This window comes from Lepidochelys kempii, chromosome 3, assembly GCF_965140265.1.
Source record: "Lepidochelys kempii isolate rLepKem1 chromosome 3, rLepKem1.hap2, whole genome shotgun sequence".
Classification (NCBI taxonomy): Eukaryota; Metazoa; Chordata; order Testudines; family Cheloniidae; genus Lepidochelys; species Lepidochelys kempii.
Window position 1 is genome coordinate 166,471,761 of NC_133258.1, and position 27,818 is coordinate 166,499,578.

A 27,818-nucleotide genomic window follows, 5' to 3' on the forward strand; every position below is an offset into this window, starting at 1 on the left:
ATAATAAAATATAATATCATGCAATTATGTAAGCACTTAGCACGCTGTTTTGAGGTTAAAAATTTATATATGTATATGCAAAAAACCCCACCAAAATATCAACTTTAAAAGATAAATACTTTGAATACCAGTGACTGATGGTATTTGGTTATTTTATATTATTTGTGGTTATAATTAAATATTGACAAAACAAATTATTTTTTGTTACAAACTGTCTTCAGTTTGACCTCTATGACATTTTCATCAAAAGACAAGCATACATGAAAACATTTGAGTCTAAAATCGAGGACAATTAATAAAATTGGAATGAGTTATTTCTTAACAGTGAGGTAACATTTTTAATTGGAAATTTTCCTTTAGTGCCATTTGCCCCTAATTGGCATATGTAACTGACATCTTGTTACAGCTGATTATGAATGCTGAATAGCATGTTACAAAAACAACAAGGGCATTTATTATGAATCTTTAATTTTCAACCTTGTGTGCTAGTAAGACTATTTGGAAAAAAACCAAGTATTGGGATTTTGTGTGACTCACTGTGGTAAGTAATTATTAATCCCCAGATAATGTATATTCAACAAACCTCGGAAAGTACATAGTTGATTACATAGGAGGTATGTGTGAATTGCTTACATATTGCCATGATATTGGTTAGTAATCTCTTGCGTAAATTCTCTTGTAGAGAAATTCCATGAAGTACAGTACACCGCAGATTTAATCAGTTATTGAGAATATATTTGCATTCCAGAAAAAACTGCATAGTAGGGAGATGAGCTATGTCAGAAGTTCTTGGCAAAACCCAAAACTACACAAAACAAACTTGGTTTTAAGTTTTGTTACAGACATTAAACTCAGATGAGGCTCATGAGTCAATTTATTTTTTACAAATTTATTACGATTATTTTTCTTTATTTGTGATTCCTAGAGGCCTCAGTCAGGAAGGGGACTAGTGCTAGGGACTGTACATACATGTACAAGAGACAGTCCCTGTGATGTTCTGAGTATTACCCAGACCATAATGGTTCTGTCACTGCCTGCCTTCTAACTTTGGGTGTGTTAATGCTATTCTGTTATGGCTCAGAACTCTGACACCAGTAGCCAGCCTACAAGCATAGAGATCTCAGATCTGGCTTCCACTAGCCTAGTTACTCCTTGCAGGATGATCTCAACAACCCGTTCTGCTCCCAAATTCCCCCAAATCCATCTCCCCAAGTACTTAACTACCAGACACTTGGACTTTTCCCCTCTGGTTTGTCACCTCTGAAGGGGTGAAACCTGGCCCCAGTTATCAGTTTACTTTGGCCCACACGCTCCACACAGTTTGCACAATAGAGACCTGCTTGGGATTAAAATAAACAAAAAGTTTATTTAATAGAAAAATCATAGTTTCAGAGATGAAACAGTAAGGAAAACCAAACACATACAAGTTATGCAGAAAATAAACATAAAGGTGCAAACTTGGGCTTTACGCATCTATATTAGCTAAATTTCATTTTCTAATACAAATTTCCTGTTGTCTCTGAACGGTTTCCTAGTATGCCCTCTATCATAGAGGGGATCGATCCAGTGTTTCTGAGCACCCCGCTTAGATGCTGGTGCTCAGTTTCTGGATAAGCCTTCATTCCCTCTTCCCTTTCAACAGGTTTTGCAGGGGTCTTTCTTTCTTTCTTTCTTTCTTTCTTTCTTTCTTTCTTTCTTTCTTTCTTTCTTTCTTTCTTTCTTTCAGACTATGGTAATCAATGGTTACACTATAGAGCAGGGGAAACTTCCTCCTTCCTTAAGTTTTCCAAGACTGGGTTTTGTTGTTTGTTTGTTTCAGTCTTTCCATTATCTTTAATTATCTGCCATTGTGTCTACCTGGGTTGTACAGAGCTAAGTACTTGGAGTTAGTTTTGTGTAAACAACTAGCCTGGGAGGTGCCCCTCCCTGTCTGATTGTTTCCCCTCACTGCTGTGAAGTGAGGCTGGAGTTGCACCATAGTTACAATTACAATATTCTACACATGCATATATTCATAACTATAAACCTGTATATTCATAACTATAAAACTGGGGTTCCCAGACTTGGCTTGTGGCTTGTTCATGGTAAGCCCCTGGTGGGCCACGAGACGCTTTGTTTACCTGAACGTCCGCAGGTACAGCAGCTCGCAGCTCTCAGTGTCCGCAGTTCGCTGTTCCCAGCCAATGGGAGCTGTGTGAAGCTGTGGCCCGGCTCACGCTGCTTTCCGCAGCTCCCATTGGCCGGGAAGAGCGAACCGTGGCCACTGGGAGCTGCGAGCGGGCGTACCTGCGGACACTCAGGTAAACAAAAAGTGTCTCGTGGCCCACCAGGGCCTTACCCTGAACAATCCGCGAACCAAGTTTGGGAACCCCTGCTGTATACATATCTCCTAAGTTCAGAACATTACAAGCTTTCATGAAAGATCTTGCTTGAAATATATTTACACACAATAACATTTGTATACAACTAGTTGATTCAGTTGCTTATTCTTTGGTGTTCAGAAACTCTGTTCTCCCCTTGGGGTGTCTGGAAACCTTAGTGTCATAGTCCCTTATTGAAATTATACAAAATTCGTGAAATGGAATGGAGTTTGCTTGAGCCCTAAATTGTGGGCTTGTGGGTTATGAACCCTTTTTGATCATTCAAAAAAACATGTCCACAAACCTTTGTGAAGTGAATCTGCTGTTTTCACATAGCAGAGATGTGCATTTCTGCAATAGAATGTAGAGCCGATATTATAAATTTATTCAGAATATTTCCTATCACTATAAATTATACTGTATGCTTTAAAATAAACAATCCTAATATATATCTTCATGTGTACGGTATGTATATATATTTTATCATCTATTATTACTGTAGTTTTTCCCTCTTTATAAATATGCGGTATAAACATTTACTAGAATTCTCATGCAGTGTCTTTTTTCTTCACTAAATGCTGTATCACATTTATTCACTGATTTCAGTGGGACTGCTCATGCTTAAATGCTTTGCTGGCTCAGAATCTAAGGGCTTGATCCCACACTACACCTATACAGAATGTTGCTTGTGTACATGCAAGATAAAAAGTGATAAATAGGACAGGGAGTACAGATCCTGCATTACTGAGGGTGCTGCTGCTAGAAGCAGAGTGCTTGTAGCTAGGTGCCTCAATAGGTTGATGAGAAGTGCACTTAAACTCATCTCCACAGTCAGGTACATTCTCTACCCCTTCCCTGCACCTTTTTATCTTGAACTTTTGAGAATAATTAAATTAAATGTGGAAGGAGGTTGAGAACAAGATTGTGCTCCCTGCTGCATAAGGATTTGCCGGATCAGGGTCTACGGGGGTAGAATTCCAGAAACCTACATAAAGCCAAGTAATTAAGCTTTATTTGGGTGCCAAATGTAAAGGCTGGGGGAGACTAAATCCACTCCTCAACCTGAAGACAGTTCCATAATGCCGTTCATGCAAGGGTTCCTGGTCACTGTCTGAGCATAGATTCATGAGGCTTTCCCCTCATCCACATCCAGCATTCCCTCATGCCTTTGCCTATTTACCTTGATAGGCATGTGGGAATTCTTTTAAAAAGGCCATATTTTTGGAGTTTAATGTACCCACCCTGTACACACCTATATTATATATCATTTGAAAGCTTATTTTGTGTATAATTAGTTAAGGTATAATGTGGATCTGTCAAGTGGTGCTGTAAGCCTGTAGGCGAGGTGAAATAATGGTTCCCAAAATGAGAACGTGTCATTTTTTACACAGTTCCAGAAACTTGACTATGACTACAGTTTTTACTGTTTAAGTTAATTTTAACAGCTTGATGTGGTGTTTATTGGTCAAAGCCACCAAATGACAGTGTATTACAAGATTTTGATTGGGTTTGCATGAGCAAGTAGTTTTTTTCCAGAAATTATGAAACTTTAGAACGGGGCAAAAATGGTGAATATCAACATTTTGCAGTATACTAACATGAAATGTTTTCAAATTGCATGTTCTTCATTGTCAAAGTATCACACAAGCAATTATAATAATTGTCTATATTTTCAATTGAAATTTGGTGACCAGATCAATCTCACACTGAAGGTTGTGCACCAGTAGCAGTAGATTGCATGCCCATCATTGTGTACTGCATCACAGATAGATAACCATGATTTGAGGACTTCAATAGCTCAGACATAGGTGAGAGGTTTATTGCAGGAGTGGGTGGTTGAGATTCTGTGGCCTGCATTGTGAAGGAGGTCAGACTAGATGATCATAATGGTCCCTTCTCACCTTAATATCTATGAGTCTATGAGATATAAATGTATGTGAATTCCTTATGTAATACTTCTCCATTTGTAAGCTTTTGAACATACAACATAGCATCTAGTCTTCCTAATAAAAGGGTTTAATTTGTAAATGCATGTAGTACTAGATATGAAATATTCTAGAAACTAGCTTTTTAATGTAGTGACACTTATGCGCAAGTCAGTATGAGTGTTAGCGATGACAATACACAGCTTAAATTGGGCTTCAATCAAAGTGCTCACTGAACAAAAATGGCAGTTTTGATACTAACGTATAGATCTAGTTTAGCACTAGTTTGGATACTTGTACAAAATGAAAAATGACGGTAGTGGTGGTGGCTATGCTAATGATATACTTTCAGAATTTTACCTCTATGGGGAAGTTATGGTATATGAAGACATGGAGGATACAAGCCCTTTAAAGTTTACATCAAAAAGAAAAAGACTCTACAAACTTCGAGAAATGTGTTATTTGTCAAGAAAATAAAAAAGAACGCAAAACTGTCAAAAGCCACTGGTGCTGGATGGAATTCTGTAGTTGCTGACTGTAGAAGCCAGCAGAGATGAATTGTATTGGCAGCTACTAGATGAGTTTTCTAGTTTAGATGTTGTGACACCACTTCTGTAGCACAGGGGTTGCTGTCAGAAATACACAAGCAAGTCAAATTGGGCACATCAGAGTTGTATTGAATCCAGGAAAGACAGACTTGGATCAGAGAGCATCATGTTCACCTGCTTCTATAGCCATCGGAGGAAGCACATACTCCAGTAAATGGTCCTGTTGCATTGTTTGCGTGAGACAAAAACACAAGAAAGTCAAGAAACTTCATAAAATAGAAACATTTGAGAGAGCAACCAGTCTAAGGGAGGCAGCACTTCAAAGAGGAGGTGATGACATGTTGTACAGAATATCTGTGGAAGACTTGATTGCTAAGGATGCAGTTTATCATTCCATGTAACTTTCTTCATACTTGAGTAAAACAAATTTTAAAGCAAAACCATCTAGTTACACTGCAACAGTATAGTCACCTTAGGACATTGCATTTTATTAACTGGTTGAAGAGATAGCCAATGCTCTTATGTACAAGATGAATTCTTTTATTCTGTCCATGCTGCTACAAAGACATAAAGTCCTACTTCCCTCAGATGTAGAAACTGGAAGCTGTTCCAAGAGCAAATTACAGGCAAGGTTAGAAAAACACAATGGTTCTGCAATTTCATTTCATGCACAGCATGGACAAGGCAAGTCTACCAATGTTCTATGCAGCGCAATAACATTAGCCGATGCTATCCAAGATGCTAGTAACCTGAAGCAATAGCTTAAGTCATCCAAATACTTTATGGCTGTTCTTCTGGCAAGTACGCCTGATGAATAGCTTTCAAATGAACAAGTGGTTTTTGTTCATTTCCTTTGTTCTGAAATAGTCAAAATGAAAACCTCAGAATATTATCCAGAGCCAGGTGATTGTCGTTTGCAGAGGTCAGCTACTTTTGTGCCCTGGTTGGTGCGGGAGTTCATCCTTTGGCTGATAGATAAAGAGGCATATAATTTAGCCAGCAGTGAGCATTATCCTTCAGAAGATATTAAAAGAAGGACACCTCTCAATTGCCAAGTGCATAGTATTTAACAGTTCCAAAATTATCACACCTCTACATGTAAACATTGCTGCACAGCTACGCCATGAGTTTAGGTCTCACAATTTAATTGACATATTACATCTTCATGGATTCTGCATCACCTGTGAGGAGCTGAGGCGGTTCATAGAATCATAGAATATCAGGGTTGGAAGGGACCTCAGAAGGTCATCTAGTCCAACCCCCTGCTCAAAGCAGGACCAATCCCCAATTAAATCATCCCAGCCAGGGCCTTAAAAACTTCTAAGGAAGGAGATTCTACCACCTCCCTAGGTAACGCATTCCAGTGTTTCACCATCCTTCTAGTGAAAATTTTTTTCCTAATATCCAACCTAAACCTCCCCCACTGCAACTTGAGACCATTATTCCTTGTCCTGTCCTCTTCTACCACTGAGAATAGTCTAGAACCATCCTCTCTGGAACCACCTCTCAGGTAGTTGAAAGCAATCAAATCCCCCCTCATTCTTCTCTTCTGCAGACTAAACAATCCCAGTTCCCTCAGCCTCTCCTCATAAGTCATGTGTTCCAGACCCCGAATAATTTTTGTTGCCCTTCGCTGGACTCTCTCCAATTTATCCACATCCTTCTTGTAGTGTGGGGCCCAAAACTGGACACAGTACTCCAGATGAGGCCTCACCAGTGTCGGATAGAGGGGGACGATCCCATCCCTCGATCTGCTCGCTATGCCCCTACTTATACATCCCAAAATGCCATTGGCCTTCTTGGCAACAAGGGCACACTGCTGACTCATATCCAGCTTCTCGTCCACTGTCACCCCTAGGTCCTTTTCCGCAGAACTGCTGCCTAGCCATTCGGTCCCTAGTCTGTAGCGGTGCATTGGGTTCTTCTGTCCTAAGTGCAGGACCCTGCACTTACCCTTATTGAACCTCATCAGATTTCTTTTGGCCCAATCCTCCAATTTGTCTAGGTCCCTCTATATCCTATCCCTGCCCTCCAGCATATCTACCACTCCTCCTAGTTTAGTATCATCCGCAAATGTGCTGAGAGTGCAATCCACACCATCCTCCAGATCATTTATGAAGATATTGAACAAAACCAGTTCACCATGAGTACTGCAAAAACTGATGTAGAAAGATTCCAAAGGAACTGTATCACTTTATGCTGGCAGAAATCTTTTCCATAAAGGAGATGATCATATAGACATCAACGAAGAGACCACTGATGGAAAGAATACCTTCCATTCAATGGCTAGACAGCTGTAGTGGCACAGGAGCTAGCAAACAGAGCTGTAAACAGGGGAGTTTGAGTGGGAGTTAGTTTGTATTATGGTGCTTGTTTGGGGTTTGTTTTTGCTGTGGGTGGTGGTGTTTTGGTGTGGTTTGTGTTTCCCAGATTAACAGGATTTAGGTGGGAAGGCAATGACAGATACAGAGGCAGCAGTGGGAGTGACTCATGTAGCGGAAGACACAATGAAGATGACTGGATGTGGAAGCTGCGGTATGTACATGATCCTGGAGGGGGCACCTGGTAAGAGTTTTGTCTGCATGAAATGCCATCTGATAGAGCTGATGGAGGAAAAGATCCGAGGTTTGGAGATGCAGGTGGAAAGTCTGGTTGAGTTTAGAAAGGGGTTTGAGCAGATTATGGATCAAAGACATGAGGTATCTGAAGGGAAAAGCTCAGACTTGCAGATGGAAGCAGGACTGAGGAATTCTGAGGGGAGACTGGGTGAGGAAAGTGGTCAATGGAAGCATGTGACTAAAAGAACCAGGCAGAGGAAAAGACGGGCTAGTGAAGGAGAAATAGAGCTCAAGAACAGGTTTGCAGAGTTGGAAAATGAAGAAGGGGCTCACCTGGTAGTCACTGAAGGTGGAAGGGCAAGGAAGAAGAGAAGAGCGGCTAGTCCTATAGGAAAAGGGGAAGAGTCAATGGAGACTACACCAAATATGAGCCCCAGGAGGATACAGGATGGGTTGAAGAGGCTTACAAGGGAGAATAGGAATGGAAGGAACTTGCAGCCAGAGGGAACAGGGGATAGACTGGAGAATAGCACCGTCACCAGGAAAAGGCAGGTCCATGTGATCGGGGACTCTTTACTGAGAAGAATAGACTGGCCTGTAACCAGAGCTGATCCAGAGAATAGAAGGGTATGCTGTCTTCCAGGTGCTAAGATACAGGATGTAGACCTGAGGTTGAAAAGGATCTTAAAGGGAGCAGGAAAGAATCCCCTAATTATCTTTCATGTGGGAACAAATGATATGGCTGGATTCTCGCTGGAAAGTATTAAGAGAGACTGTGCTAGGCTGGGGAAGACGCTTAAGGAAATCGAGGCTCAGGTGATCTTTAGTAGGATTCTACCTGTTCCTAGAGAAGGGCAACAAAGGTGTGACAAGATTATGACTATCAACAGATGTCTTAGGCAGTGGAGCTATAAGGAGGTCTTTGGGATGTATGGCCACTGAGAGGCATTCATGGACAGAGGACAGTTCTCTCGGGATGGACTTCATCTGAATAGGGAAGGAAATAGACTTCTAGGATGGAGGCTGGCACAACTGATTAAGAGAGCTTTAAACTAGGAATTTGGGGGAGATGATTGGGAGATGTCGATGTAATCTCCACACCGGATTTTAGCATTGAGAGTGAAGAAAACAAAGTAAGAAAGGATACAGCCGTGGGTAGGAGCATGTATATAAGGAGGAAGGGCAGTGTGGAATCCAGTCTAATAGGTTATACTGGCTGTAGAATGACCATGCCTAATAAGGTACAGAATGTGAGTGAGGCCAAACAGCAAAAATTAAGATGTTTGTACACCAATGCGAGGAGCCAAGGTAACAAAATGGAGGAACTAGAGCTACTGGTACAGGAAGTGAAACCAGATATTCTAGGGATAACAGAGACCTGGTGGAATAGTCGTCATGACTGGACTACGGGTATTGAAGGGTATGTGCTGTTTAGAAAAGACCGAAATAAAGGTAAAGGTGGTGGAGTAGCGTTGTATATCAATGATGAGGTAGAATGTAAAGAAATAAGAAGTGATGGAATGGATAAGACAGAGTCCGTCTGGGCAAAAATTACATTGGGGAAGAAAACTATTAGAGCCTCCCCTGGGATAGTGCTTGGGGTGTGCTAGAGACCGCTGGGATCTCATTTGGATATGGATAGAGCCCTTTTTAATGTTTTTAATGAAGTAAATACTAATGGAAATTGCATGATCATGGGAGACTTTAACTTCCCAGATATAGACTGGAGGACGAGTGCTAGTAATAATAATAGGGCTCAGATTTTCCTGGATGTGATAGCTGATGGATTCCTTCATCAAGTAGTCGCTGAACCGACTAGAGGGGATGCCATTTTAGATTTGGTTTTGGTGAGTAGTGAGGTCCTCATAGAAGAAATGGTTGTAGGGGATAATCTTGGTTCAAGATAATTCAGTTGAAACTGAACAGAAGGATTAACAAAAATAAATCTGCAACTAGGGTTTTTTACTTCAAAAGGACTGACTTTCAAAAATTAAGGAAATTAGTTAGGGAAGTGGATTGGACTGAAGAATGTATGGATCTAAAGACAGAGGAGGCCTGGGATTATTTTAAATCAAAGCTGCAGAAGCTATCGGAAGCCTGCATCCCAAGAAAGGGGAAAAAATTCATAGGCAGGAGTTGTAGACCAAGCTGGATGAGCTATTACCAGCAGGAGAGTGGGGTGGGAGGAGGTATTGTTTCATGGTCTCTGTGTATATAATGTCTTCTGCAGTTTCCACAGTATGCATCCGATGAAGTGAGCTGTAGCTCACGAAAGCTTATGCTCAAATAAATTGGTTAGTCTCTAAGGTGCCACAAGTACTCCTTTTCTTTTTGTGAATACAGACTAACACGGCTGTTACTCTGAAACATCTCGGAGAGGTGATTAAGAAAAAACAGAAAGCATACAGGGAGTGGAAGATGGGAGAGATCAGCAAGGAAAGCTACCTTATTGCGGTCAGAACATGTAGGGATAAAGTGAGAAAGGCTAAAAGTCAAGTAGAGTTGGACCTTGCAAGGGGAATTAAAACCAATAGTAAAAGGTTCTATAGCCATATAAATAAGAAGAAAACAAAGAAAGAAGAAGTGGGATCGCTAAACACTGAGGATGGAGTGGAGGTCAAGGATAATCTAGGCATGGCCCAATATCTAAACAAATACTTTGCCTCCATCTTTAATAAGCCTGAAGAGGATCTTAGGGATAATGGTAGCATGACAAATGGGAATGAGGATATGGAGGTAGATATTACCATATCTGAGGTAGAAGCGAAACTCGAACGGCTTAATGGGACTAAATTGGGGGGCCCAGATAATCTTCATCCAATAATATTAAAGGAATTGGCACATGAAATTGCAAGCCCATTAGCAAGAATTTTTAATGAATCTGTAAACTCAGGGGTTGTACTGTATGATTGGAGAATTGCTAACATAGTTCCTATTTTTAAGAAAGGAAAGAAAAGTGATCCGGGCGGGTAACTACAGGCCTGTTAGTTTGACATCGGTAGTATGCAAGGTCTTGGAAAAAATTTTGAAGGAGAAAGTAGTTAAGGACATTGAAGTCAATGGTAAATGGGACAAAATACAACATGGTTTTACAAAAGGTAGATTGTGCCAAACCAACCTGATCTCCTTCTTTGAGAAAGTAACAGATTTTTTAGACAAAGGAAACGCAGTGGATCTAATTTACCTAGATTTCAGTAAGGCGTTTGATACTGTGCCACATGGGGAATTATTAGTTAAACTGGAAAAGATGGGGATCAATATGAAAATCGAAAGGTGGATAAGGAATTGGTTAACAGGGAGACTACAGCGGGTCCTACTGAAAGGTGAACTCTCAGGCTGGAGGGAGGTTACCAGTGGAGTTCCTCAGGGATCAGTTTTGGGACCAGTCTTATTTAATCTTTTTATTACTGACCTCGGCACAAAAAGTGGGAGTGTGCTAATAAAGTCTGCGGATGATACAAAGGTGGGAGGTATTGCCAAGTTAGAGAAGGACCGGGATATCATACAGGAGGATCTGGATGACCTTGTAAACTGGAGTAATAGTAATTAGGGATTAATAACAAGAATTTTAGTTATAAGCTGGGGACTCATCAATTAGAAGTAACGGAGGAGGAGAAGGACCTCAGAGTATTGGTTTATCATAGGATGACTATGAGCCGCCAATGAGATATGGCCGTGAAAAAAGCTAATGCCATCTTGGGATGCATCAGGCGAGATATTTCCAGTAGAGATAAGGAGGTTTTAGTACCGTTATACAAGGCACTGGTGAGACCTCATCTGGAATACTATGTGCAGTTCTGGTCTCCCATGTTTAAGAAGGATGAATTCAAACTGGAACAGGTACAGAGAAGGGCTACTAGGATGATCCGAGGAATGGAAAACTTTTCTTATGAAAGGAGACTCAAAGAGCTTGGCTTGTTTAGCCTAACTAAAAGAAGGTTGAGGGGAGATATAATTGCTCTCTATAAATATATCAGAGGGATAAATACCGGAGAGGGAGAGGAATTATTTAAGCTCAGTACTAATGTGGACACAAGAACAAATGGATATAAACTGGTCATTGGGAAGTTTAGACTTGAAATTAGACGAAGGTTTCTAACCATCAGAGGAGTGAAGTTTTGGAATAGTCTTCCAAGGGAAGCAGTGGGGGCAAAAGACCTATCTGGCTTTAAGATTAAACTCAGTAAGTTTATGGAGGAGATGGTATGATGGGATAACATGATTTTGGTAATTAATTGATCTTTAACTATTCATGGTAAATAGGCCCAATGGCCTGTGATGGGATGTTAGATGAGGTGGGATCTGAGTTACTACAGAAAATTCTTTCCTGGGTATCTGGCTGGTGAATCTTGCCCATATGCGCAGGGTTTAGCTGATCGCCATATTTGGGGTCGGGAAGGAATTTTCCTCCAGGGCAGATTGGAAGAGGTCCTGGAGGTTTTTCACCTTCCTCTGTAGCATGGGGCACGGGTCACTTGCTGGAGGATTCTCTGCTCCTTGAAGTCTTTAAACCACGATTTGAGGACTTCAGTAGCTCATACATAGGTGAGAGGTTTTTCACAGAAGTGGGTGGGTGAGTTTCTGTGGCCTGCGTTGTGCAGGAGGTCGGACTAGATGATCATAATGGTCCCTTCTGACCTTAGTATCTATGAATCTATGAATTTCAAGAACGGTCTTTAGACAGTCCAGCATCACAAGAAATATCACTGAAGCATGGGAAAGTAAACTTACTTACTCTGCCTGGGCAATCAGAATCTCTTATGCATTGTGCAGCATTTGAAAAACATATAAGATATCCAGAATTGAGTTGCCCTGAAAAACTACTTGAGAAAATATATTCTTGTCACCTACAAATAAATATTGTCTGAGATCTCTCCTGTTATCTTTTAAGACGACTACCTTGAGATGTCTTACCAATACCAAATGACACTGATATCGTTGTTTGCAGTGTTGTTGTAGCCATGTTGGGTACCAGGATGTTGGAGAGATGAGGTGTGTGACATAATATCTTTTCTAGGACCAACTTCTTTTGGTGAGAGACCAGCTTTCAAGCTACACAGAGCTCTTCTTCAGGTCTGGGAAAGATACTCAACGTGTTGCAGCTAAGGGCTTGTCTACACTTACATTTTATAGTGCTCTAACTTGCTCAGGTGTGTGAAGAATCACTCCCCAGAGTGCAGCAAGTCTGAGCACTTTAAAGCACTAGTGTAGACAGGTTCCAAGCGCTGGGAGCTAATCCCCTCGTGGAGGTGGATTACCAGGAGCGCTGGGAGACCTCTCTCCCAGCCCTCCCGCGCAACCACCCTTGCACTTCAAAGCGCTGCCGCGGAAGTGCTCCCGCAGCAGCGCTTTTAAGTTGCCAGTGTAGCCATGCCCTAAATTCACGATGGAACAGATTGTATAGCATAAGCAGTTAACACATATTCTAAGAGGCCATTCAAGGTGAAGTGGCCCTTTAACACCTCTGCAGTGATAGGACAAAAAAGGGAAGTTAGGGGTTTATAGATTGTTGTAATCAGCCATTAATCCAGTGTCTTTATTAAGACCATGATTTTTAGTGTCTAGCAAAATTATTAATTTAAATTCCTAGGCTCATCTATTGTAACCTAGTGGCAGATAATGTTGAACTCAGCCAGGAGGGACTTAAAGCCGGCATTCCACGCGATCCGTAGTCTCAGCGGTCAAGAGGTAGTCACTGTGAACAGCATCTTGAATGACAGCCAAGGCCTTCCGTGTAAATCGGATGATGATATCCTCTCACGCCGGGTGGAACGTTATCACAGCACCCTGAACCACCCTCCAGTTGCCGCTTGCTCCGAGCTGGATGATTTGTCAGCCACTGTGGTTTTGGACCCAGATGCTTGTACTAACGCACTAACATTAGATGAAATGAAGCATGCCATCAATCAGGCTTTACAAGGAACAGATCTACATTAGATATACCATTTTGGCCCTCTGCTTGTTGTCGGAGATACATTGTGAGTTCAAGAAGCCCCTGCTTGTGGCATATGTCAATCTTAAGGCTGCATTTGATTCACTTGACAGTTGCGCGAAGGAAGGCCTGAAAGAACGTAGGTGTTCCAACCACTCTGCTGGACTCGATTAACAAGCTGCATAGTGGAACCACTGCCTGTGTACATCTTGGGAATCGGATGTTGGCACCTTTTAAAACAGTATCTAGTGTCAGGCAGGGCTGTGTCTTGACCCCTGCACTGTTTTGTTGGGCAATGGATTTCATAATGCATAGGGCTCTACCAAATTCACGGTCCATTTTGGTCAATTTCATGATCGTGGCCAGAAGAGGGCTTTTGGGAAAGATGTATTTAAGGATGTGGCCCCCATCAAGAATAGGTTATAATAGTTTAATGATACCTCTGTAATTGAAGGCTTTGACAGATGTAACAACAATAACTGTGCAAATTGCAGAAGAACAGTGCTGGACAGCACCTAAAAGTTGGATGCAAGAAATAGTAAGTGATTGGTGGACACCTTGTGCCACCATGGAAAAAGTTTCTACATGTGGCATCCAACATGGCAGTCACTTGTAAAATTCTTCTGTGAGTATATGTTCTGTGAGTATATGGTTCAAAATGCACCTGAGACCATAGGAGCACACCCAACATAAACACTTCTTCTAGCTGGAGGCTTTTCCGAAGGATGAAGTAGCAAAGTCTGTCATCAGTAGAGGTGTTGAAGAAGCCCAAGACATGTACAATATTCAAGAGGAGACAGACACAAAGATGTGTTTGCATGCTGTATGTGCTAGTATGACTTTTGGGTCTCTTGGTGTCAAAGGAACCATAATAATTAGATCATCTGATACATATGTTTGGTCCTTGCTGTTCAATACTTTCCAAAAATAGAACACGTAGATAACATGTGGATTGAAACAGGCACCATTACCAGCACAACTGACAACCATCACTTCATACCTGTGCATGCAATTTTTGATGGAATCATTCCTGACTTCTGCAACATACTTGCTGCTGTGCACTCATTAACAGATGTGACTGTGTGTCATCCCTAGTTGGTATTGGGGAAAAAATTGTGCTTAATGTTGTCAAAACAAAGGGAGCTTACTGTTTCAGAGATCTTGCCAAATTGAGAGAGTGTGACAGATAATCCACAATTTCTGCAACAAGGAAGTTGGTTGCAGTGTTGTAATGACCAGCGCGAGAAAGAAAAGGAGACCCAAGAGACCTGCATTGCTTGTGCCTCAATCTAGCCATCCAAAAGGAGAAGTCCCCGGCCAAACTCCCACTATGGGAGGACAGTTTTGAAGAGCGTGTCAAAATAGCGTCTTGGCAACAAAGATTTGGATGTCTTTGCACATAGATAAACCAGATATTGGATCACCATTGCAATATGGATTGAAAAATATGGATGATGAACTACTTCCTGTATTTTTCAAGGGCTCTATGGCATCTGAACGTCTACAAGACCTTATTTGTGCCTGTACCAGGAAGGGTCACTGAACAATCAACTGTATGTGTAGCTAGGACAGTCTTCCCCCCACAGAACTGTGTACATGTCAAGGCAGTAAAGACTATGGAAACCCACACACTCTCGACAGGATCATAATGATGAACAAAATGATATAATGATGCTGACCAGAAATGTCACCAGTGCTATTACATTTCAATACCTGTACAAACTTATTAGATTTTGTTTTACCCTTTAGATTCTTATTGTGATTCTTTGAGTTCACAAAGAAATCAAATTTTATGTCTTGAAATAAAACATAGAGTCATTAAACTTAGAGAAACGAAATGAAATGAAATGAGAAATGAAAATATTTCAAAGTGGTTATTTTAATGTGTTGATGGTGTCATTGTTTATCCTCATTTCTATGGTAATGGCACCACTTGACAGCTCCAACTCATACCTCATCTTAAAGCAGACATCATAATCTTTCAAATTATGTATGGGGGGGAGGTAGAGAGGGTACACTAAATCGACCAAATTGGTGGTATCTGACACTTGGCTGTGTCATCTTCACAAAGGAAAGGGGTGAGGAGTTTGCCCCAGCACAACTACTCTGGCTGCCCTTACACACAAATACCACAAGATTTCTATGGTTTGCAAGGCCTGCTGCACGGCTGCTGGATGCATTTCATCCTCAGGGCATTTAATCAGCCATATTTATTAATTCTAGAGAATCTCAAAACTCTGAATTGGTCTTGTGCCTTTATGTTTCTGTGTTATTCAGGAGGTCAAACTAAATTATCACAATGGTTTCTTCTGGCTTTGGAATCTATGAATATAAATGTTAATTGGCTGTGAAATGAACACTTAACAGCATTTCCTGTTTCTGACACAATAACTGTTGAAAACTCCATCCAGTCAATTCCAAAATTTCAGGGAATGTTCTGAGTATGATAGGAAGAACCTTGCTGATTTTGGTACAGTTGAAAAATTGGAAAAGCCTGATTTCCACTAAAATCAGGTGATTGGCAGATTTGCCTCTTATATCTCAATCCCACTAGGGAGCTTCTGGGTGCTGGGGAGGGGGGGGGGGAGGGGAAGGGGCAGGAAAGAGGGACACACAGAGCCCTAGCCAGGGAAGGATGAGGTAGGGGAACACAGCCCAAATTGGTGTGGAGGAGGGCAGAAAGAGGGGGACACAGGATTAGGAGTACAGCTCATTGGAAATTTTCCAACAATATTTTTCTATCAGAAAATGCTGATTTGTCTGAATTGAAACATTGTGTGGGAACAGGTTGCTTTTGAAATTTTTTTTGCTGGAAACAAGGCAGGCTTCCAGCCAGCCAGGAACCCCGGTGTGTGCGGTGAGCTTGGCCTATAGAAGCAATGAAGTGTACAACCCTCTAGTTTATTACTATTGTTTGTCTGATTCCTAAAGACCTTGCTGTGCAAGCTGTTTCCAGCTTTGAGGAGCAATGTGGGCTGCTTCACATGAACCGAAACCAAGGAAATATTCCAGAAATGCAGTTTTGTAACATGATGCAGCTTGGTTCTAATTTACAGTCTTCCCATAAACAGGGTTTAACTCCACCAAAGTATTTGCTGTGAAGAGAAGAGCCATTAGGCCTGTAAGAGAGCAGGCTTGGTTTGATCATGATGATGACTGTGACTGTTATAAATGAACATAACCTCTAACACTCTGGTTAGGGAATTATGGAGCTGTGTAAATTGGAAAGTAACACCATACTAGTCCTGTCTTCCAAAAGGAAAATAGTTCCCCCTTCCCATAACACCCACATCTCAAGCATTGGTTTACTGATAAAATGATGGTAAATATCACTGGTTTCAGTCAAGGCATCATATAATTCCTTTCTGTTTCCGTATGCCACAAGTTGTATACTGTTGTATATGATCAGTTTCTAACAGAAAGTATTGATGGAAAATGTGAGTAAATTGACAGCACAATCATTCCTTGTGAGACAGGTCTGCAGGAATTAAAAGAATATGTGACAACACAGACATGCAGATATTGTTTGGCACCCAAACATCACAGTCAATATTATTAAATGCTCTGATTTCAATCACTATGTTTATAATGAACTAGCTCACTACTTCCATGCCACCTTGTGCTTTGATCCTATCAAATATCACGAGGTAAGGGGCATTAGGTTGGGTTAGTATGTGGATCAAACATTCACTGAACATCTCTTTGCTCTAGGAACTGGTATTAATAGTTAAGTAGGTAGCACTCTTCCCTCTAGCATGGTGTAATGTAACACTGCTGTAGGAGGTGCTGTCTTATGGATGAAACGTAAAAGTGAAGCACTACTCTGTGTATTAATTAAAGGTCCTTTTCACAAGAGCACAGCTATTAACCCTCAGTGTCCAGTTTTTAGTTTAGGTAGCTAACTAAATTCCTTTCATTTGGATAGTGTACTTCCTGTCCTGAACTGTTGTGTAATGTTGGTGTGCTCTATTATACAACTGCTACCTTTTGCCACATGGTGGTTGCATTTCAATGATGGACGAAGTAATCCCTGAGGATAGTTTGTTAGTAAATTGCTTTTGGGTGAAAGTAACTATACGCGTGTGAGTTTCATTATGTTATGTATTGAATAAACATTACTACAAGTATTATTATCACCAAATTCTGCCAAGACACAGGAGGGTTGCTGAGGAAATCCATCTGTTGGCTCGGGCTTCTTCCTGAGGCAGATTAGCTGTGATGGGTGTTTTGTTTATAATCGCTTAGGTAACAGGCTGGGATGTTACTGTTTTGCCTACATTTTTACAATGTGTGTGGGGGTGTTTATTGCAACTGCTGTTGGCACCAGGGTGTTAAATTCTGTGTAATTTTGTAATATAAATGGACCAGGAGGCTATGCCAAAGGCATGTTTTTAAAAATAATGATAAAATAAACTTTTGGATTCCAGTGCATCTATTAACATATGAACACTTATGTTGTTAGGGTGCCTGCATATGACTGTAACTTGTTTTGTTTCATATTGTGTTGCAGGTGATAAAACATTCCCTCCCTTTCTCACTCATTTCTAATCTTCTACAGATGAATGACACATTAATGCTGCCAAGTTTGTCATGTAAGACATAGCTGTTTCTTCAAAGGTCTCTTATCAAAAGGGAACCAATTTGATGGTGCCAGAGAGCAGCAGAGTGTGGAGATGAAGCAGTGGGAGTTTGTGGTAATTATAACATCTTCTCTGTCTCTACAGTCCTTGTTTGGGTCTCAACCTACTGCATTCTCCAGTCAAATGTTTTCCCTCACACTATTGTGTATATAGGGATATTAACTCTTGTTCACTTCAGCTGGTCAAGTGATAGTATAGTAAATATACATCCCTGCTAATGCTGGATTCCAATCTGCATCCATCTCTGGGCAACTTGAAGAATCCATTTCTCAAGATATGCACATATGTCAGATTAGAACCAAGTCCCAAGAGACTTCTTCATCCTAAGAGAATGACATTAGGGTTGGCTTGATTTTACAAATGCAAAGTCTAGAACTGTATAGAAGTCAACCCATGTCTTCCTTTGACTTCATCTTATATGTGTTAGATTTTAGGAACATAATGATTCTTCTTCACTCCCCTGTGAGTGCTCGACTATAGGTGTCGCTGCGTCCCTGCAGATCAGAGATTTTAGGTCGCGGTGCTCGGTTGGGGCGCGCGTGCACCGTAGATGTCTCACGGCGCTGTGGGCACCTCTTGTAGCGCGCGCACGACCCAACCCTGTTAGTTCCTTCTCAGTCGTCCTCGGCTACAGGCGGAGCTCAGTGGCAGTGCTGCCTCTAGAAAAGATAACAGTTTACATATTACTCTTAGATAGTTTAATTAGACTCTACTTAGCCAGTTATTGAAAAAAAACCTCCCCTTCAAAAAACCCCTCTTTTTTCATTTTGGTTTTAGTTTCTTAGCTTAGTGGTAGAAATAGAGTTTCCTTTAACCAATTTCTGTATATTTTCTTTTCATCTCCCTTCCCAGTTGGGAAAATATTAATGGACACAATGCCAGGTTCACCTTGTTTTAAGAGGGGCGACTCTTGCCGTGAGGCAATGCTGGTCTCTGACGGCCACACATCTTGTGTCCATTGCTTGTAGGAAACTCATATCCCCTAGAAATGGTCTCACTGTATCAGTATAAAGGTAAGGGCACAGCGAGACAGAGATCTCCACCTTAAAATGATGGTGGAAAAGTCCCTCCAGCCATCTCAGGAAAAAACATCAGCTGAGTCACAGAGAAGTAAAACTTCTGACAAGGGCAATGCTCAGCCTTCCAAAACTTCAAGGAAGTGAGCTGCGACTTCCCTGAAACAGGGCACTTAGAGAAAGAGAAGTTCCCCAGTGAGGTCTTTGCCCTCGGTGCCAAGCTCATCCAGAGAGAGCACCTACAAGACCTCAGGCACCTCTGGCACTATCTCCTTGTGTACCTCTGCCAAGTCCCACCGACAGACTGACTTAAAACGGCACCAACTACCTCCACGAAAGCTGACCACAGTACAAACACGGCTCTGGCCACAGCAGCTCCAACACAATTTTTGCACCAGAGGGACATAGCAGTCTCCTCGATACCACAATCTCCCCTACTCAGCACCGAAAAATCTCTGGGCCAAAGAACGGAGCAGCTTCCTGCATCTCCCACCCTTCAGTCCATATATAGTGATGAGGAAGGGGATGCTCAGGGCAGCCGTTTCTCCTCTCAACACTCCACACTGACAGAGAGGAGACCACCATGGGGGGCTGCCAGAACCAAGCCTCACCACTGTGGACAGATACAGCAATGACATGGGCAACCCTGGCCCTGCCCACAACCACCCTTCCCAATGCAGTGGGATTGGGCTGTATATACAGCCCACGGGATTCATGGGCTGTATATAGAGCCCAATACTCCAGATCTTCCACCCCAGCCAGACGGGAAATCAGATCACCTCCACTTTCACCAGGCAGGGAAACATCTGAAGTTCCCAACGGGGAAATAGAGGAGGAAGAAACGATTTCAGAGATTGAGCAGGAAGACACTTCACCTGCCCATAACTCATCCTCCTCACCAGGTGAGGCTGTTATACCACCAACTCCAACGACATCTGATGACCGAAAGCTCTCTTTAAGAGAGTGGTGGCCAGCCAACTGATCACACCAGAGGATGTGCAAGAGAAACAGCACAAGCTGCTTCAAATCCTCCAACCATCTACCTCAGCCAAGATTGCTATCCCCATCAACTAAGCAATAATGGAGCTGGCAGAGACCATATGGCAGATACTTGCATCAGCCCCCCTACCAGTAAAAGGGCTGACAGAAAATACTTCATCCCAGCTAAAGGGATAGACTGTCTTTTCTCCCACCCACAGCCCAACTCCCTAGTGGTGGAAGCTGCCAATCACCACAGCAAACAACCCCAGTTATGCTCGACACTACAAGACAAGGAACATAAAAGGCTAGACCTCTTTGGTCGTAAAATATACTCCTCAGCCACACTGCAATTCAGGGTTGCCAACTATTCCGCCCTCTTGGCAAATTATGACTTCTCTAACTATGGCAAACTGCAGGAACTCTTAGAGGATCTTCCTGAAGAGAAACGTCCCCAGCTCAAGGCCATCATGGCCGAGGGACAAATAATAGCCCACGCGGCTTTACAGGCCTCCATGGATGTGGCAGACACAACCGCACGAACAACAACCTCAGCAGTGGTGATGTGACGACCATCCTGGCTGCAGGTGTTGGGAATTCCGAAGGAACTACAGATGGAGGTGGAGGACCTTCCTTTTGACCGCGAAAGACTCTTTTCCTCTAAAACAGATGAGGTCTTACATACAATGAAAGACTCTCAGGCCACACTACGTACCTTAAGCATATACACCCCGGGTCCCCCCGTAATAAATGACGCCACCATATCAAAGAACAAGAGACACATCTTTCCACTGCCAACAACAGCGGCATTTTGACCAAAACCGGAATAAACAATGCCCCCAAAGACATAGAGCCCCGCAACATCAGGCCTCGTCTTCTCAACCATCAACAACCAAGCCTCAATTTTGAAGTCTAGGTTGAGGGTCTGAACAACCTCCCCCAGACTATAGCACTATTGGACACTCCTACCCAAACTTTTGGCCACCACTTATTACCATTTTTTACCATGCTTGGACAGCTATAATAACAGACCAATGGGTACTGGAGATCATAAGATCTGGTTATGCCATCCCGTTCCTCTCCATCCCGCCCACCCTCCCTCTTTCCCCATCCCTCTTCAGGGACCCTTCTCACAATCACTTCCTACAACAGGAAATGGACTACCTCCTACAGCTGGGTGCCATGGAACGAGTTCAAAATCAATACAAAGGGAAGAGTTTCTACTTAAACTATTTCCTCACCAAAAAGAAAAGTGATGGATTGAGACCCATCTGAGATCTTCAGAAGTTCAACAAATTCGTACACAATCACAGGTTTAAAATGGTCACATTGGCCACAATCATACCAGCACTAGACAGCGGGGACTGGTTTTCAGCCCTCGACTTTCAAGACACATATTTTCATCCGTCCCACAGATGATTCTTGAGATTCATGGTAGGATCCAACCACTACCACTACTGAGTACTATCTTTTGGCCTTTCCACAGCCCCTTGAGTTTTTTCAAAACACTTGCAGTAGTAGTGGCACACTTATGACACAGAGGAGTAATGATCTTCCCGTACTTAGACGACTGCCTACTGAAAGGTGCAACCTGGGAAGAGGCAACACACATACTTCAAACAACCATTGCACTATTCCACAAGTTAGGGTTGCAGATAAATACAAAGCAATCAACTCTAACCCCGACACAACACCTGGAGTTCACTGGGGCCTACCTCGACTCCATACAGGCCAAGGCAATACTATCAAACCACAGGTTTGTGACAATGAACACACTCATTTCCACGATCATCACCAATCCACAAACCTCAGTGAGGACTTGCCTTCAGCTCCTGTGGCATATGGCAGCCATGATGTTTGTCATAAGGCACGCAAGACTCCATATGCGCTGTCTTCAGGGCTGGCTGAGCACCGTGTATATGCCCAGCAAACACAGCCTAGCCAAAAGAGTCACATTGCCCCCAAAGGCCATCACGTCACTACACTGGTGGACAAAACCAGAAAATGTCTGCACAGGGATCCCCTTTCAACAGGACCCTCCATCACTCATTATCACGACAGATGCATCTCTGATAGGTTGGGGCACTCATTTAGACCACCACACCATACAGGGCAAGTGGTCAGTGCCGGAAACTCAACTTCACGTCAGCCTCCTAGAGCTCCGAGCAGTACACAAGGTGCTATGTCAGACACCACAGTTGGCCTTACTGTGCTCTCGACCACTGCATATATAACTCAGAAGCACCTACCATCCACAGTGGAGCACTGCTCTACAGACACCTAAAGTGGAGCACCCACAGGGACACTACTCGAAGAAGAAGTTACTCACCTTGTGCAGTAATGATGGTTCTTTGAGATGTGTGTCCCTGTGGATGTTCCACTACCTTCCCTCCTCCCCTCTCCTTTGGAGTTTTTACTATCAGGCTTTGCGGTAGAGAAGGAACTGAAAGGGGCAGGGCGTGCACACACTACAAGAGGTGCCAACGGCACTGCAAGACATCTACTGTGCATGCACACGTTGACTGAGCACTGCTACCTAAAATCTCCAATCTCCAGTGCAGGGACACACCGACACCTAAAGTGGAGCACCCACAGGGACACACATCTCAAAGAGCCATCGTTACTGCACAAGGTGAGTAACTCCTTCTTATCTCGGTATAAAGGGCCGTAATAAATCGTAACATACAATTTAGGATAGTACAGTTTGACCTCCCCAAAGTTGTTAATAAAACTTAGCTGCGAAATGCTGTTTCCAGCAAATCAGAGTAATTTGTTGGGGACTCCACCTCCTTTTGCTGGTTGCAAGGTCCAAGATTCAGTATGCTGCTTTCGTTGGCCCGGCCCAAACTGCTCTGCTATGCCACCTAGGAAGAGTGAGGAAGAAGTAATGTGTCCACATCTGGTGCATGTTTTGGTGGAGGGAGTTGAGGGAATAGTGGCTAGAGCAGAGGTGGGCAAACTATGATCCATGGGCCACATCTGGCCCTCGAGACCACCCTGCCCGGCCCTTGAGCTCCCGGCTGGGGAGGCTAGCCCCCAGCCCCTCCCCTGCTGTCGCCTCTCCCTGGCAGCCTCAGCTCGCTGTGCCACCAGTGCTCTGGGCAGCGGGGCTGCGAGCTCCTGCCAGGCAGTATGGCGGCGTGGCTGGCTCTGGCCAGGCTGCATGACTGCCAGTCCTGCTGCTCTGAGCGGCATGGTAAGGGGCGGGAAGCGGGGGCTGGTTTGGATAAGGGGCAGGGGATCCTGGGGGGAAGGCAGGGGACAGGGAGCAGGGGGCAGTTGGATGGGGCGGTGGTTCGGGGGTGGTGGTCAGTGGATGGGGAACGGAGGGGTTGGATAGGCGTGGGAGTCCCGGGGGGGGCGCTGTTGGGGCGGGGCTGTGGATAAGGGTCGGGGCAGTCAGGGGACAAGGAGCAGGAGGGGTTGGATGGGTTAGGGGTTCTGAGGGGGGCAGATAGGGGGCAGGGCCAGGCTGTTTGGGGAGGCACAGCCTTCCCTACCTGGCCCTCCGTACAGTTTCGGAACCCCGATGTGGCCCTCAGGCCAAAAAGTTTTCCCACCCCTGGGCTAGAGGCTTCCCCATTAAACAGGAGGAGACTGGAACTTATGATTTATCCCAGCCAAAACTGTGATAAATGAGGAGACCCCCAATTCCTCAGGAAGGCTCAAGTTATGTCAAAGCTCTGTTATTCATAGAGCAGCTCAGATTCCACACCAAGTGCTGCTGGAGTATGAGCAGTGAACATCATGCTGGCATTTAATCTTGTCCATGAAGGGGAGACTTGTAATCTGAGGACCCTCTGCAGCTGCAGGTTTGACAGCGTTTTCTGAGGCCTTGTATACACTACGAAATTACTCTGATTTTACAGAATTTGATTTTTGGGAACAGATTGTATAAAGTTGAGTGCATGTGTCCACACTAAGCACATTAATTTGACGGTGTGCGTCCACAGTACCGTGGCAATCATCAACATTCCGAGCTATGCACTGTGGGTAGCTATCCCACAGTTTCTGCAGTCCCCGCTGCCCATTGGAATTCTGGGCTGAGCTCCCAATGCCTGATGGGGCCAAAAATTTGTCACGGGTGGTTATGGGTAAATGTCATCAGTCAACCCTCCTTCTGTGAAAGCAACAGCAGACAATCATTTCGTGCCCTTTTCCCTGGATTGCCCAAGCAGATGCCACAGCACGGCAAGTATGGAGCCCGTTCAGCTCACTGCAGCAGTTATGACCATTGTAAACACCTCGCGCATTATCGTGCAGTTTATGCAGAACCAGAACCTGAAAAACCAGGCGAGGAGGCAATGGCAGCGCAGTGACGAGCGGGATGAGGACATGGACACAGATTTCTCTAAAACCATGGTCCCCGGCAATTTGGAGATCATGGTGTTAATGGGGCAGGCTCATGCTGTGGAACGCTGATTCTGAGCCCGGGAAACAAGCACAGAGTGGTGGGACCTCATAATGTTGCAGGTTTGGGATGATTCCCAGTGTCTCCAAAACTTTCTCATGCGTAAGGGCACTTTCATGGAACTTTGTGACTTGCTTTCCCCTGCCCTCAAGCGCCAGAATACCAAGATGAGAGCAACCCTCACAGTTGAGAAGCGAGTGGCAATAGCCCTGTGGAAGCTTGCAACGCCAGACAGCTACCGGTCAGTCAGTAATCAATTTGGAGTGGGCAAATCTACTGTGTGGGTTGCTGTGATGCAAGTAGCCAGTGCAATCTTTGAGCTGCTGCTATCAAAGGTAGTGTCTCTGGGAAATGTGCAGGTCATAGTAGATGGCTTTGCTGCAATGGGATTCCCTAACTGTGGTGGGGCTATAGACAGACCGCATATCCCTGTCTTGGTACCGGACCACCAGGGAAGCCAGTACATAAACCACAGGGAGTACTTTTCAGTGGTGCTGCAAGCACCGGTGGATCACAAGGGACATTTCACCAACATCAGTGTGGGATGGCCGGGAAAGGTTCATGATGCTTGCATCTTCAGGAACTCTGGTCTGTTTCAAAAGCTGCAGGAAGGGATTTACTTCCCAGACCAGAAAATAACAGTTGGGGATGTTGAAATGCCTATAGTTATCCTTGGGGACCCAGCCTACCCCTTAATGCCCTGGCTCATGAAGCCATACACAGGCACCCTGGACAGTAGTAAGGAGCTGTTCAACTATAGGCTGAGTAAGTGCAGAATGGTGGCAGAGTGTGCATTTGGACGTATAAAGGGTCGCTGGCGCAGTTTACTGGCTCGCCTCAGTGAAACCAGTATTCCCATTGTTATTGCTGCTTGCTGTGCGCTCCACAATGTCTGTGAGAGTAAGGGGGAAACATTTATGGCGGGGTGGGAGGTTGAGGTAAATCACCTGGCCGCTGAATATGGACAGCCAGACACCAGGGCAATTAGAAGAGCACAGCAGGAAGCGCTGCGCATCAGAGAAGCTTTGAAAACCAGTTTCATGACTGGCCAGGGTACCGGGTGTCACTTCTGTTTGTTTCTCCTTGATGAAAACCCGCCCCCTTAGTTGACTCTAATTCCCTGTAAGCCACCCGCCCTCCCCTCTTCAATCACAGCTTGCTTGCAAAGGAAATAAAGTCACTATCGTTTAAAAAGCATGTATTCTTTATTAATTGATTATAAAAATAGGGAGATAACTCACAAGGTAGCCCTGGTGGGGTGTGGGAGGAGGGTAGGAGGGAAGGAAAAGGCCACTTCAAAACTTGTTGAATGACAGCCTTCTGTTGCTTGGGTTGTCCACTGGGGTGGAGTGGTTGAGTGCCCGGAGCCTCCCCCCCGCGTTCCTGGGCATCTGGGTGAGGAGGCTATGGAACTTGGGGAGGAGGGAGGGTGGTTAAACAGGGGCAGCAGCGGCAGTCTGTGATCCTGCTGCCGTTCCTGAACCTCTACCAGACGCCGGAGCATGTCTGTTTGATCCCATAGTAGCCCCAGAATTGCATCTTGCCTCCTCTGATCTTCCTGCCGCCACCTCTCATCTCGATCATCCCTCCTGTCCTCACGTTCATTGGCCACTTTCCTGTACTGTGCTACTGTGTCCCTGCACACATTCTGCTGAGCTCTGTCAGTGCCGGACAACTGCATGCGCTCAGAGAACATTTCATTGCGTGTGCGTTTTTTTCACCGCCTTATCTGAGATAGCCTTTGGGACGGAGGAGGAAGGCTTGAAACATTTGCAGCTGTGGGAGGAAAAAAAGGGAGTGAAGTATTTAAAAAGATACATTTTACAGAACAATGGCTATACTGTTTCACGGTGAACAACACTATTCACATTACATAGCATATGTGATTTCAGTACAAGGTCACATTTTGCATCTTATATTGAGTGCCTGCAGCTTTGGTGTTAGAGATCACACACGCAGTGCCGAGCAACAGAATTTGGCTTGCAGGCGGCCATGGTAAACCATAGTCTTTCAGCTTCTGCAACCTTCATAACAGCAGCATCCTCTTTTCCCATACCAAGCAAAGCCCGTTGAGTTGGCCATTTAGTGCTGCGGTTTTCGTGTTAATGTGCAGCAGCAGAAACTAAACTAACGCCACCCCATCCAATTCTCTGGGATGATTGCTTTACCATGGAGGACGGAATAAGGCTGCTCTCCCCAGAAACCTTCTGCAAAGGCTTTTAGAGTACCTCCAGGAGAGCTTCATGGAGATGTCCCTGGAGGATTTCCGCTCCATCCCCAGACACGTTAACAGGCTTTTCCAGTAGTTGTACTTACCACGATTGCATCCCAAGTCCTCAGGGCAAATTAATCATTAAAAAACGCTTGCTTTTAAAACATGTATTATATTTAAAAAGGTACACTTACCAAAGGTCCCTTCTCTGGCTTGGTTGGGTTGGGAGGGTATTTCAGTCAGGATGATAAAAAGATCCTGGCTGTCGGGGAGAACAGTGTGCTGTGGGCTCTCCTCAAGCTTGTCCTCCTCATCCTCATCTTCCTTGTCCGCAAAATCCTCAGGCATGGCGGAGAGTACGCCATCATCGGAGTCCATGGACAGGGTGGGGTAGTGGTGGCGGCCCCCCCTAGAATTGCATGCAGCTCAGGGTTGAAGCGGCATGTCTGGGGCTCTGTCCCGGAGCGTCCGTTTGATTCTTTGGTTTTCTGGTACGCTTGTCTGAGCTCCTTAAGTTTCACGTGGCACTGTGTTGCATCCCTGCTGTAGCCTTTGTCCATCATGGCCTTGGAGATTTTGGCATTTCGTCTTTTGGAACGTAGTTCTGATAGCATGGATTTGTCTCCCCATACAGCGATCATATCTCGTACCTCCTGTTTGGTCCATGCTGGAGCTCTTTTTCGATTCTGGGACTGCATGGTTACCTGTGCTGAGCATGGTCACCTGTGCTGATGAGCTCACCTGGCCAAAGAGGAAATGAGATTCAGAAGTTCCAGGGGCTTTTCCTGTACACCTGGCCAGTGCATCTGAGTTCAGAGTACTGATTACAGCGGTCACAATGGAGCACTGTGGGATAGCTTCTGGAGGCCAATACTGTCGAACTGCATCCATACTAACCCTAATTCAAAATGGCGATGTCGATTTCAGTGCTAATCCCCTCATCGGGGAGGAGTATAGAAATCGATTTTAAGAGCCCTTTAGGTTGACAAAAATGGCTTCCTTGTATGGATGGGTGCAGGGTTAATTTGATTTAATGCTGCTAAATTTGATATAAACTTGTAGTGTAGACCAGGCCTGAGCTAGCCTTCTCTATGGCATGTGCTAAAAGACAGTGTCCTATGTGACTCCTTTTCCATGTGGGAAAGGTTCATGCTGCTGAATTGAACTTGGGTCACCCCTCCAGTCACAGTCATGGTGGTAACTAGTTATTCTGACTGACTGCTTTTGCACCAATGGCA

The 27,818-nt window shown here is 44.0% G+C and overlaps 1 long non-coding RNA gene across 5 annotated transcripts in view; it reads left to right on the top strand.

Annotated features, from left to right (window-relative positions):
- LOC140909522 (uncharacterized) overlaps nt 1-27,818 on the top strand; it is a 147,153-nt gene that overhangs the window by 16,187 nt on the left and 103,148 nt on the right. For 4 of the 5 annotated variants that reach the window (XR_012158253.1, XR_012158252.1, XR_012158249.1 and 1 more), the window contains exon 2: nt 17,882-18,017. The exons of the other annotated variant lie outside the window; for it this stretch is intronic. This is a non-coding gene — a long non-coding RNA (uncharacterized lncRNA). The remainder of the gene's footprint in view (nt 1-17,881; nt 18,018-27,818) is intronic. 5 annotated transcript variants of the gene reach the window in all.